The 14,422-nt window shown below is 34.6% G+C and overlaps 1 protein-coding gene across 1 annotated transcript in view; it reads right to left on the bottom strand.

Moving 5' to 3' along the window:
* The window catches only part of LOC105209327 (cysteine-rich motor neuron 1 protein), a 396,142-nt gene that overhangs the window by 141,320 nt on the left and 240,400 nt on the right, over positions 1–14,422 (bottom strand). The window contains exon 5 of the mRNA XM_011179690.3: positions 13,757–13,887. The gene's annotated coding sequence lies outside the window, so the exon portion shown is untranslated. The remainder of the gene's footprint in view (positions 1–13,756; positions 13,888–14,422) is intronic.

Raw genomic sequence — 14,422 nt, 5'->3', positions numbered from 1 at the left:
GCAAATTTCTGTACTGTTGTGGTTTCTCATTCATTAAAATTTTATAATGAATCGTATTGTGTCCTTTTCTAGCTTGGGATGAGCTATCCTGATGACGCGCAATGTGCTTCTGAGTTATTTTAGGTCAAGTTGAAAACTATTTGACGACTTGTGAGTAACAGTAGTTGAGAACCATGGCGAAGTGGTTTCGACCAATTCCTTAATTCCTTTAAAAATTAGATCAGATTGAACTGGAAACAAGTTCGGAGTAGGTATTAGCTAGTCAGAATATCTTGGATTTGAGTATAACGTCAGGAGTAGCACAGAAATAATGAGGGATTACTGTTGAACCAACTAGATATGCTTTCGTAACAAGAAAATTATAATTTTGGAATGAGTTCTGGAGTAGTTCAGAACAATTTCCAATTTTAAAAGAAAATGATATCGATTTGAGTCAATTTCTGATCAGATATTAGCAAGATAAACTATTTAAGGTCTTTTTCAGCACTAGTTGGTTATTGGTCTGGAATTATTTTGGAAATTGGGATTATTTAATTTGTATTATTTATAATTTGAGATCAGTTCCAATTAAGCATAAAGTAAAAATTCCATAGAGAGTCCAGATAGCGATCAATTCAGAACTAGTTCTTCAACTTCATATGGACCAGTATGAGACTAATTAATTTTACATATTATTTTGAAATTACATTACATATAAACTTTCCTTCAAATTTTCTAAATTTAATTTTCTAATTTAAGAATATCTCCAAAATACACACAAGCACCGTAAGCAATAAATTTTAGTATGAGGCACGCAGTAATCATTACAGTAATCATAGTAAGAACGTCATATATCATAAAATACAACTGATAGGCTTAAGCATACAAGCAAATGTATAAAGAGATGTGCTTATAAGCATTCAATTACCATAAATTATATGAAGGCAATATAAATATATTAAGCCAAATCCACATATGTGAGTTTCTATATAAGCCAGCATACGTGCCAGCGCTTCGGCATACTACAAAAAATTTCGGACGTGCTGGTGGATAAAAGCGATAGTCTAGAACGCATAGCGAGTGTAATAAAATTACGCATGTTGCGTGCGATGCCAACAAAAATCCAACAATAATCACAACAACAACAGCAGTCGTGTTGGTTTAACATATCACCGTTTAGTACAAGAATACCAAACACACAATGACAACAATAATAACTGTAATAATAATAACAGTCTCTTACCGAAGGCATGCAGACTGTAGCGACGAGTGTTGAAGGCCTACGCGTAAGATTTGGACATTCATATGGCATTACAAGTGTATTTATGTGCTTACACACAAGCATAGCTACAGTGTTGTTGTTGTTGTTGTTGTTTGTGTGTACAAAATAAAGTAGGTAAATGCTAATAGATGAGTATATATGTGTGTGTAAGTGTCGCAGTCTAAGCGCTGAGCTACTTAAAGCTGGATATATGCCTAATGATAGCTTACACACACACACACATACAAGCACACTTATTACAAGAAACATATGTTGCATACATTTAGGCGCATTGACGCAGTTGTGGCCTTAGAGTCAGCCTGTCATTACGTTACTCTACGCTGTTATCGACTACCTTGCCCTTACCAATAGAGAACACGCAAATGTTGACGGCTTGTTGCTGTTGTAGTGAAGACACACACACATACCCTCACATATACATATAAACGCACACTCACTCATATATCGTACATGTAATCCATGGATTTCATGGTCGCCACTGATTATTATTATTATTATTAGCAGCATTGAGTCTTTATGTCAGCTGTTGTTGTTGATATTGAGGCTTTGTTGTTGTAATAACAGCTGTTGCTGTTCGGCTGACATTCTTGTTGTTGTTGTTGCAGCTGTCGTACTTTGTGTGTGTGTATTGTCAATCGTTATGCCACCGCTAAACATATGTTGCGTAGACATTAATATTCAGACAGAGTCCTAGCCATGACATCGACTGGCTAAATGACAGGCTGCATACTCTCAGAGCACTCAAATGGGGTTGCTATTATGACGGAGCTGTCATTACCCTAGCAAGTGCATTCAATTGAAGAAGACTCTATTCACTGGCACAAATATTGTCAAATTTTACTACAACCTCTGTCTCAACTTACAAATGAGCTTTAAGCTTAAATTTTGATTTCGCGAGCTTTTGCGGAGCTTAGGAGCTTTTCGGAGCTTTAGAGCTTTTTTTGAGCTTTGGAGCTTTTAATATGATCTTTGATATTTTGTCAAATATACCTTTTAAGTGAAGACACATACCACAATTAGAAGGAGAAACCTCAAAAGTGAAGCAAAAGCTTGGTAAAATATCAACAAAGTCGTAAATCGTAAAAGCTCAGGATCACCTGTCGACTTTTAGTTAATTTTCAACACACAGCAGGCTGTATACAAAATTTTGATACCCATGAACATAATAAATGGAGTATTTTTAGAGTTTTCTGATGCTAGTGCTTTTTTAGACTTCACCGAAGTTTAGGAGACCGAAAAAAAGACACCAAAACTATAAGTTCATTTTCTTTAAATAGGAAAATTTAGTATGAATTGGTTTTTTATAAGTATCTCCATCTGGGAAAACAGAGCTTTTGAAAGCTTTTTTATAAGGTATTTCAAATATATTCCTCTTCATTATAGAACGGTTAGGAAGTATCTACCACTGGAATTTTGGAACTTAATTTATACTAGACGGTACCTTATGGAGCTTTTGAGAGCTTTCATATAAGGTAATTTATTTGCCTCTTCATTATAGATGGTTTAGGAAGTATAATATGGGAGGTCAGGAACTTAACTTATACTAGACACTAACACCTATTAGTTATAAGAAAAAAAAATATAAACAATATACTAACTTGTAAAGCTCTCTAAAGCAACTATAAATTTGAGCATTTCATACTATATTTTTATCCCCCAACCCAACTTTCTTACTTCAAAACTAGTTCCACTTCCACAAAATATATCAACGAACATAATCAGCGTACAAATTGCCCAACATGCCACCGCATGCTACCTTTAAACTTCATGAATATTTCAAAAACTTTATACAAAATACGAAAAGCTGCGCATTATTAGTCTAATATTTGTCGCATATATTATTTTCGAGCAGGAATCATACGGCTGTCAAGGGAGGATTTGCTGACACAACGAAAGCGAGTACTGAAAAGAGGCTTAGCGCTGGCAATGACACATAAAATCAACGAAATTTGAAGGGAAGTAGACAATGTTGGTTGTTGATGTTTACCGTGGGAGTGACGTTGAAAAATTTTGCAGTCGAAATTCAAATGTAAATCCATGCGCTTAGCTGTATTAGAAGATAAACAGGGTGGGTGGTTAGGATAGAGAAATTTATGAGAAGGAAATGAAATGAATGGCAGGAGAACGTTAGAGTGAGACCACGCAGTAAATGATAGATAGTTAGATCCACAACCTGGTTTATATGGTCCAAACCGAGTAAAGTGTCAGGAGAAGAATTTATTCTGGATTGAAATCCAATTTTTCGAGTCTAAATAGGGTTTTCTGAAGAATAATTTAATAAAGGAATATTGTTATTAGAATAAAAGCATTCTGAGAGCAACCATTCATAGCGAAAGCAAGGGAAAAGTATAAATAAATATCTCCAAAATATTGGACAACAAAGTCTCCAAGCATTCTCCGAAGTCCAATTTTCTCGAGCTTAAATTGGATTTTCTGAAGAATGTTTTTTTTTTTTTAAATAATGCTTTTATTAGAATAAAAAATCTTAGAGAGCAACAAGTTCATAGCGAGAGTAAGGAAAAATTATAAAGAAAAGACCCCAAAATATTGGAGAGCAAAGTCTTTAAGCATTCTCCAAAGTCCACATTTCTCGAGTCTAAATAGGATTTTCTGAAGAATAGTTTATTAAAAAAGATTTTTGTCAAAATAAAAGCTCTCAGAGAGCAACAATTCATAGCGAGAGTAAAATAAAAGTCTTCAAAATATTGTAGACCGAAGTCTGCACATATAACACACCCTGTTTATGCCCCTAAATGTACACTAAATGACAGCATGTCTGCGATTTAATAATATGCACAACTTTATTCCACCAAATACTACAAAATAATGCGCTTGTTGTTGTATTGTGTTGTGGATTTTCATAAATTTCTGGCTACACACTGTTGTTATTGTTTTTTCTTTTTTTTTCTGAGTAAGTAATGAGCCTGCTGTGAAAACATGACATTATTGTCATCATTTGTTTAACAACACAACAGGTAGACGAGCTGCGAGGAGATGCGCTCATCGAAAATACCGCAAAATGGCCGCGTTGAACGTGTGTGCATATATTAACGAAAAATACCGGTAGTTGTAGCAATTTCAACTTTAACTAACAACATTGCGTAACAACTGGCGCCAAACTGATAACTAATATCAATGGTTTATAGTGAGTGAATTCGAAAATGTTGGCTGGAGCGTCGTAAATTATGCAACATTTTGCGTTTTATTTTTATTTTCATTTTTTTTTTAATGCACAAGCTCGTTAGGCGTAAATGTAATAAGAGTGTAAGCATGTAAATATTTTTCGCAGCTTGTGGCACAACAACAATCAGCGCTTGCTTGTCATCAGTTTGAAGCACTAAAATTTCACTCAACTTTCGCTCATTGTATCAGGTTTTTGATTTTATTTTATTTTTGTATTTTTTCTTTTTTGCTTAGCTTGTAGTCAGCCAACTGTTATTAGTGACTGAAAATCATATGTTGTTGCGCTTATTATCTTTAACCACATGTTTAGGTCGCCGACATTAGCCTGCAGCAGCGCTGTTATAGAATTTATTAAAATTACAAAATGTTGACAATCTTATTTCTTGTTGTTGTTGTTGTACTTTTTTGCTTGTCGCTTGTCAGCAGCTGCATATTTTGCACACTTGCTGCCTGTTGCCTACCGCTTTCTATTTACCTGCGACCCTAACCCAAGCGACAAGCATACATTTAGGCATGGCATTCATTTTAGCATACATTTAGGCTCAGCTCAAACAGCAAGGTTATGCAACAGCAAAAACAAAATAAAAATGCGAGAAAATCATTTTCAAAAATCTCTTATTATATATAACTACACCCACAAACGTCCACGCTGCTGCTGTAACGTGAATTTCTGCTCACATTTAGGCGGTTTGTCAAGCGCACACATACGTATATAGACAAAAATATTTGAAACCTCACACACACCCCCAAATACTTGTTTATTCATTGTATTTGTGCAGGCATTTCCATTAACTCTACCTTTGCTGCTCTGCTGTTTGCTGCTGCTTTATTTGAGGTTATTTAAAAAATGCAAAGCTTTGCATACTTTCAGGCGCACCAACACAACATTTTATTGCCGGGTAGCTTATTTCCAAACAAGTAAGCAGAGCTTTAATTGGATTTTACAGTGACGTTTTGGCATTTCATTTGCATACATGCAACACCACTATACATGTGTACCGTTATTGCGTGTCGTAAAAATGTTATTCGTATCGTAAGAGAATTTAATCTGTAGGAAAACTCAAATTCTGGCCTTAATGAAATGTGCTTAAATATTTTGTGTACAAAAATGTTGCCGAGATTTGAGTAAATGTGCCAGTTTTTAATTAAAAATTGTCAAATTATTTTCACATGCATTTTGTGTAAAGGAAATATTTGGCCAAAAATATATTTGACTTATGTACGAAGGATATTTTGTGTTGTGTATGGTGTGATTCGAGCTTTGTCAGCGATTTAATGATCTGGCAGTGTTGGTATGATTGATAGGCCTACAAGTTTCTGTAGAGTGAGGTAAAATGTAATTGAAATAATGGCATGCATGTAGCCTCACAACCAATGGAATTTTGTTGTAAGGAAAATTTAGAAAATCATATGTTACTTGCTGAAATGCTCTGACAATATTTGTGGAATTGTGTTGTTGTGTTGGTAGTACACAAAATATGTTAGAGAAGATAGTTGAGATGGGTTAATAGATGAAGCTTGTGATACAACGTGGTGATATGTGTCCTGTTATAACGAGATATGTCTTATGACGACATAATCTCACTTGTTATGATGATGAATGGATTGAAAACGATGTGATATGCATATCTGGCATAATGTAACATATGGTGACGGAATATGATATGATGTGATGTGTTTGTGATTCATAAGAATTGAGATAATATCACGAGATTTGATATGATGTTATGACAAGTCATGGCCTATTTGCGATAAATAATGAAGAAGTGGGGCATGAAGTGGTGAAAACTATTGTAACTTGATGTGATGTGACGTAATGTCATCTGACGTAAGATGATGTGATGAAAAATAATATAATGAAGTGATTGATGTGTGATATGAAGTAAAGTGATATGATGTGACGCAATGTGATCGAATTGTTATGAAAAATGGGTTCATTTGATCAACTTTTCTGGTGTAGAATCTAATATCACATATATACTTGCAGTGATGTGATGATCGAAACAATTTCATAATAAAGTGATTGACGAGATACGATATGAAGAGATATAATATGAAGTAATGTGATATGAAGTGATGTGCTATGTCGTAATATCATAGTGATTTCATATGACTGAAGATGATGTGATGAATGGTGACCATGATGTAATGAAACATAATATAATGATGTCATTGACGTGCCGTGATATGAAGTGATATGGTCGCGATGTCATATGACTAGTCATGATGTGATTATTGAAAACTGTTTTGATCTGATAAAACATCTTATAAAGAAGTGGTTGACGTGATGTGATATAAAATGATGTGATGTCATATGACGCATTAACGTGGTCACGATGTTATGAATAATGATGAAATTTAATTAACTTTTGGGAAGTTGAGTCCAACGTCATAGACTTAAAGAGAGGTGTAATTTGGAAGATTGAGGTACTGTGATGATAAGATTAGAGATGATGTGATGTCTGTGATGTGACATCATGTAAGGTGTGTAATGCGAATGCATATGATGGAGATCATAAAAAGATCTCATGTTATTAACTGACAAGTCTAAAGAATATCATATCTCATGATCAATTGAGGGTAAATCATCTCACATCTACCATAAAACATTTTGAAGAAGCATGGTGGAGACTCGAGTTTACTAAGATGTTTTTTGTGAGCAAAACATTATCAAGAACTTTCTTTCTTAGAGTCGTTAGTGGGGTTAGTAAGAGAAGGAACAAAAGAAGATGAACAGAGTAGAATCTTCATACAGAATAAATAAAGTCCGAAAGATCTTGACTTTGGTCTCAGCCAAAATCAATCAAGTATAAGAAGACAGACATGTTATGGCTTTCTGCAATTCACGTTATATCATCTATATAAAGCACTCTCCATCAATTATTTTCTTCAACAATAATTGCTCAAGGTCAAATAAAAATCACTGAGACCTAAAACCATATGCCAAAAGTTTTGAAATGTTGGGACAAAAATTAGAAATATATATGAAGCTCTCTTCCTAATAATTTTCAAAATACTTGACAACTCTTTGATATCGTCTTTGATAGCTGACAACTCCTTGATTCCCACTATAGCTTCCTGTATTTCATTCTCAGAAACAACATTTACTTTAAACAACAGTCTTGATTTAATATTTCCTCTATTCCTCTGCAATTTTCCACATATGCCTCGAGTAAATTCCGCCAACTAAGTGGAGCTTGGCAAATTGCAGCTCATTTAATTATTTCTTGAAATACAAAACTCATTTGGCATAATTTCATACGCAACTACTTAGGCAAATAACAGTGCAGAAAGGAAGGAATTGCATAACGTTACATTTTACTTCAATTTAGCATAACTAACGGTGTATGCAAGTGAATGTTTGTGTGCGTGCGTGAGCGGAAATGCGTGTAAAAATATTTGCTTATTATATTTATACGCTGCAGCATGCGAAATATTGCACTAAGTAACTACTGCAAACGATGCTACACGGAGGTATTTCACTTGAAAAGCGTGAGAAGTGCGAAGAGAAATGTGTCATTTCGCAGATGAAAATGCAAATGCGTTCGCAGAATTGCAGAAATGCAGAAATAAGTGGATAAATATGAATGCGAATACATATACCTATGTGGATGTATAAACGGCATAGGCGAAAGGAAGATAGGAAATTTGAAATTGGCGTTTCTTCCCATCTAATCCTAACTAAACAAACTTAATTATCCTATCCTAACCTATCCTATCCTATCCTATCCTATCCGATCCGATTCTATCCTATCCTATCCTATCCGATTCCATCCTATCCTATCCTATCCGATCCGATTCTATCCTATCTTATCCTATCCGATTCTATCCGATCCTATCCTATCCTATCCTATCCTATCCTATCCTATCCTATGTATCCTATCCAATCCTATCCGATCCTATCCGATCCTATCCGATCCTATCCGATCCTACCCTATCCTATCCTATCCGATCCTATCCGATCCTATCCGATCCTACCCTATCCTATCCTATCCTATCCTATCCTATCCTATCCGATCCTATCCGATCCTATCCGATCCTATCCGATCCTATCCGATCCTATCCGATCCTATCCGATCCTATCCGATCCTATCCTATCCCATCATATCCTATCCTAACCTAACCTAACCCATCCTATCCTAAGCTATCTTAAACTAACCTATTTATCTTTCCTTCCCCTTTCTCTAAGTTTATATTACTTTGACTACCCGACGATGCGTTTCATTTAAAAAAAAAGTATTCCTTTGGACTAGCAGAGAAGTACAAGCAATTCCTTCCAGACTAGTGAGTACCATTCTACCTAATCACCAGTACATTTATTCCACTGGTTCATTTCAGTTTTTCCCTTTCTTATTAAAACTAACAGCCCCAACTCCACTGCCAATACTCTCACACAACCACATTACAAATATTTCGGAAACTTGCGAGACAGCCGCCAGGTACTACGAGTACTCGCGCATGGTTAAAAAAGCGACATTATGACAAGCCAGCTGGCAGACCGACATGTTGTGTGTACGAGTATATGTCGTATGTAGTTTTTTGAAGTTTTCGGAATTAATGCAAAAACAACAACGCCGTGTAGCAAGGCAGCAAAAAAGAACACATACGCAGATGGAGAATACAAAAGTTTGCTAGTGAAATGAGCGGAAAACTATAGCGGAAAGAGTGAGGAAGCGTTGTCGCTCATTGCATAAATTGAAATTCAAAACATATAAAAACAAAATGAGTTTCGTGTGGCTGGAGTACATAAAACGTGGGTGCCACCAAGTCATAACATTGATGTTTGTGGCATGTATTATGGGCAGTTGGCAGTTGGCGGAACGCGGATGGCAGGTACATAGCAATATCAAACACCAACCATTTGTGTAGTCAGAATAAGAATTTTTTTTTTATTAAAATGGAAAAAAATAAATTAAAGAAAATAAGTTCAACTCGACAACTAAATTAGTTCACTATAATAATATTAAATGAGCTGAAAGTAAAGGTATACAGTATATTTCCGGAATTCCAGATAGCATACAAGTTGTATGTAGGCAGCGATAGTGATAGGTGTTTCGTTGGTTCCAGACTTCACAGTAGCCAAGTCACAAACCTGCAATGTTTTGGACGTCTCAGGAAAAAATTACATAGCCATTTAAAAGGCAATAAATAGAAATAAACTGAGAAATTCAGAGAACAACAACTGGGTACACAGTTATAATGACACAATGGAAAAAAGTAGGAATAGCAGACTATAGCCAGGGCTGCTCTGTGTAGCCTTGCCTACAACGCTAGAAGATCGACGCAGGTCTTGAAACACCCGCAACTTAGAGAATACCAGAAAACATGATGGGGGAAGACAAACAATTATGACAAACTAGGTCAAGTAGAATCGATAGAATGTAGCGGAATTATCAGCTCTCAGCTGAGAGGATGCGCAAACACTTTTAAAAAATCCAGACAATCATTGGATTAGAACCAAATGAGTTTTGAGTTAAAGTGACGGATAATGATACATTTCCAGCTCCAGACCTCTCTTAATGTTTTTAATTTAGTGACCGTCACGTGATATAACAACATCTTAACAGGGTACTCATCTGACTGGTCCAGGAATTTCTTTCAGATTTTTTTTGTAGTGATTTAACAAAATATTGCGTGGATCTTGGGATGGGAATCGAATTAGGACGTAATTGAAAGGCATTGAAAAGCTTTAACGACTACTGGGAATATAAAACCTTCAAGTACATTTCCAAAATGATAACGATTCTGACACAATTTTAAAGGTTTGGTTGGTTTGGTGGGCCTGCAGGCCAAGCATAGACTTATTATGGTCCTTAGCGATATACCAGATTGGGTGTCTTCAAGTAATCGAGGCCTCACTAACGATATCTCCTCCAACGTATCGTATTGTGGGATCCCTAAATACCTGAATCATTGCCTCGCTAAAGCAGGACAAACGCACAAGAGATGCTCCACTGTCCTGGGTGCCCCGCTAGTGACACTTCCTGCATTTCTCCCGACCTATTGATTCCATCTTATAGACATGTGCCGCTACTAGGCTGTGACCAGTAAGAATGTCAACCATTTGCCTAGAGCCCTTTCTATTGAGTGCCAGTAGGAAAATTGAATATTTCCGATCTACCGCTTTGTAACCCGATAGATTCTTTCGGTTTAAGAAAAAAGAAATGATTTTAACCTCAACTTAACATTTGGTAAAACTGAATATATGTAGGAGATTATATAGATGACTAACAAACAGGTTTCAAATGTACTGCAACATTGCCACTCAATATAATAGGTAAATAAATATGTCCGCTATTTATAGCGGCACAAAAGCAATTCATCTATGCTTGTTGTATGAAAAACGATAACAGATACAAGAGTACATTGTATGGGTAACTATGGTGTTGATGGCAATTATTAGTCTGTGTCGCTAATGATGCTATCGTTATGGCTACAATGCTGTTATTCCCTGTATTATATATGTAAATATATATCTGCCTGATTATGACCCGAGCGCATTTAAATATTTATAAGCATCTCTAAACACATACACACATAAGCTCAAATAACATATTAGCCACCTTTTGGTATAACAAAATTATGCCCTAGAAATATTTATATACTCATATATGAAACAATGTATACCGTTACGTGCAACTTCATTAAGTATTAATAAATATGCTAGTCAGTCTATCGAGCGTCGGGAAGTGGTGAGCTATTTATATACACCTGTACTAGTTATGCATAATGGAGTAGCGTGGTGGCTGGTAATTTTGTTAGTTTATTTGATGCTCGCATAATTTTTGCGTTATTTCATTAAATATTTGCAACTTTCACTGGTGTGTGAGTCTATGAGAGTGTACTAAGCTTAATGAATATTCATGTGAATTTCAGCAATTTTCTATAAATTTTGTCTAACACTTATGTAAATAAAACTTATAATTATTCATACATAAATACATGTAGAAATTTCACGAAAATAGTTTTGCATGTGTAATAGAGATTGTTATGCAAAAATGCATAATTATGTGTTTGCCCTAAGGTACTCTAGGCGATGTATTACGGCATATTAATGTTTAAATTTTGATATGCCACACATTAATTATATCAGAAAACATATTTTTCCTCGGAGAACAATTTTCTTCAGTCTGCATGTGTTCTTTATGTAGACTAGAATAGAACATTCTCTAGGTAACCTCAATTTTAACTTTGTAATAGCTTTAATTGTCCTCCTCCTTGCAAAAATAGCTCAGATACCGGATCAGTTTCATCTGATTAAGCAAACGTAAAACCCTCGATTAATCAGAATTATAAATTAAAAATCATAGAATCGATAATGACCTCTGAAAGATATTAGTGGCTTGGTCTCATCATACATAGTCTCAGTGCTGAAGAGGGTAGGGATTGAAACAAGATTTGGAAAAAAATAACAAAATAGGTAAATTCTCCCATTATCCTTAAGAATCCTTCATTATCTAAAAATTATGAATTTCACACCCCGCTTTGGATTCTTTAATATCCTCATCAAAATAAATCCGCTAAAAGTAATTCTAAAAAATATCTATCAGTCCTCTAAATCATTTAAATTTAATTTAACAACGAAAAAGAGACCTCTTTTTAGAGAGAGTTCCAAAAACAAATACCGAATTGTGGAAATTAGTGAGATTTTTGTACGGGATAAATTCTCACCAACATCCAAATATTGAAACAAAGCTTCCTATTCTCTGATATTATATAGCTCCAGGTCGGTAGCAATTGAAATCATCCCTATCGATCGACTATCTATCTCTCGGGAAACCAATAAAAACAGAAACGTAGAAATGAAACGTCAAACTATTTTCATCGTCTTCTCTTTGCCACTTTGGTTCTCTCTCTCCCTATTTCTTTAAATTTTTATCTAAATATTCATCTAGTTCCATTTCTCACTCTCTCTCTCTACCTTCCTCTTTTTTACTCTATACCTAATTCTCTCTGGTTTCTTTCTCTCCTTCTCTTCCTGCCTTTACATCTATCTCCCCATTGCGTAGTCTTTGCACATTAGAAAAATCCACTTTGAAGAAAATCATGTTGCTGAATAATTTTCTTATTGAGTTCTAGTATGATGCTTATAGTCTTTTCACGCAGTCAAATTAATTGATCAATTAAAATTTTAATTGAGAAACCAGTTTTTGCCCTTCACACTGCCGGCTACTCGATAACCGATCAGCTCTTAAACATTTTTATTTTTGCATTTCATAAGAAGTTGGTAAGTTTCATCAGCTAATAATTTTTTTAAGCAGCGACATCTATCGTCGTGTAGCATGAACAACAACTCGCAGACAAAGAACGTATTTAAAATTACAAATACGATCTTTGTCGCAGAGTTGCATTTCATAATCAAGTCGATTAAAATTTAATTAAAAACTATTCTAGATTTTTATTTTGTATGGGAAATCGATCTTAATCAGCGTTTTAATCGAGCAGAAGCTGGTTAATTGATCAATTAGCTCCTGTGTGAATTGGCTATTAGTTAGTTCTGACTATACTTCTGTCGAAGGTTCAGTTGTAGGAATTAGTTTGTTAGTCATATATTTGAAAGTAAAATGCGAGCACATACAATATTATACCTATTTAAATGTGTCCTACTGAGAGAATATAATATTTATTATTTATTTGAAAATAAATTAGTACAAAATAACTGAACTTTCAGCAAAAAACAACAGCATAATACAATCTTTTGAGCTCCTAGGATTTTGTAAACCATATTTATCTCTATTTAATGCGCACTTCCTATTAATTTCCTTTCGTTTAACTAAACTCAATTACACTCTGAGAATGTCTTTCGTACCAACAACTATTTATTTTCCTAAACGATTGATTTACTAATAAAACCTAAAGAAATTTAGTATCCAGAATTAATAAAAAATATTTATTAAGAATTTTCTACAAAATCCCAGAATTTCTTAGCATATATTTATTAGAGAATCCAAATTCAAATTTGTATTCAAATATTTCCACACAAAAACTAAAAATTCAACATCAATCAATGCACAAGCGCACATACTACGGAATGCATTTTATTACGCACGGAATTTTACGGTATTTAACACAAATAAAATATATGAAAATTTTATAATTAAATGTGAATTTCACATTTTGTCAAGCAGAGCAACCGAAAACCCAGCCAACCAACCAACCAACTAAATGGAGCCATTCAACTTCAGCAAGACAAAGTCGCAATGCGGTCGCTTGTGTGGGCTTAGATATACTTAATTCTATATATATGTATGTGCCACTCATTCCTGCATTATATAAATATATATATATATAAAATCTTACATGCGTACATACCATTATTTACGCCTACAGTCTTGTTTGTTAAGCTCATTGCCTGCTGCTTGCTGCCAGCCGCCTGCCGTCTCTTCATCTGCATGAATGCCGAAATTCTGCATATTTTTGCGTATTTGTATTAGTGTTTGCAACTGTAAAATAAGATTTATATGCATGTAATTAAATTTTGAAAATATCTAATGCAGCAGCGAGCGGGTGTGCTAACTTTTGTAAAAGTAATTTACATGTGTTTTTCATCATATTCATATTCATATTATAGAGTGCGAGTGCGAGTGTATATTTATCTGTGTGTTTGTGTTTGAGTGAACTTTGTGGACAGACTTAATATGGCATCTACATCGTATATTTACTATAGCTATGAGTGCTCTATTAGTCATGCATACTAATGAATTTTGTGACAAACGAAAAAATCGCATGAAAATGTTCAGTTGCATTTCACTAAGCTGCATAAAGAAGAATTTTCGAATTGTATGCAAATATAGTTGGGAATGTGGTAGATTATGGGAGAAAATTGCTTTCAGATTTTTGTTAATGGATTTATTTTTACATAAATATATGATTCGGAGTGAGTGAGAAATGGGTAGGCTTATATAAAATATATAAAATTATATAAAATTCATATTAAATTCATTAGAATAATGAAAGAAACATTTTCTCCGAAACTCT

This window comes from Zeugodacus cucurbitae, chromosome 4, assembly GCF_028554725.1.
Source record: "Zeugodacus cucurbitae isolate PBARC_wt_2022May chromosome 4, idZeuCucr1.2, whole genome shotgun sequence".
In the NCBI taxonomy this organism is placed as follows: domain Eukaryota; kingdom Metazoa; phylum Arthropoda; class Insecta; order Diptera; family Tephritidae; genus Zeugodacus; species Zeugodacus cucurbitae.
This window is presented reverse-complemented; position numbering and strand designations above follow the sequence as displayed.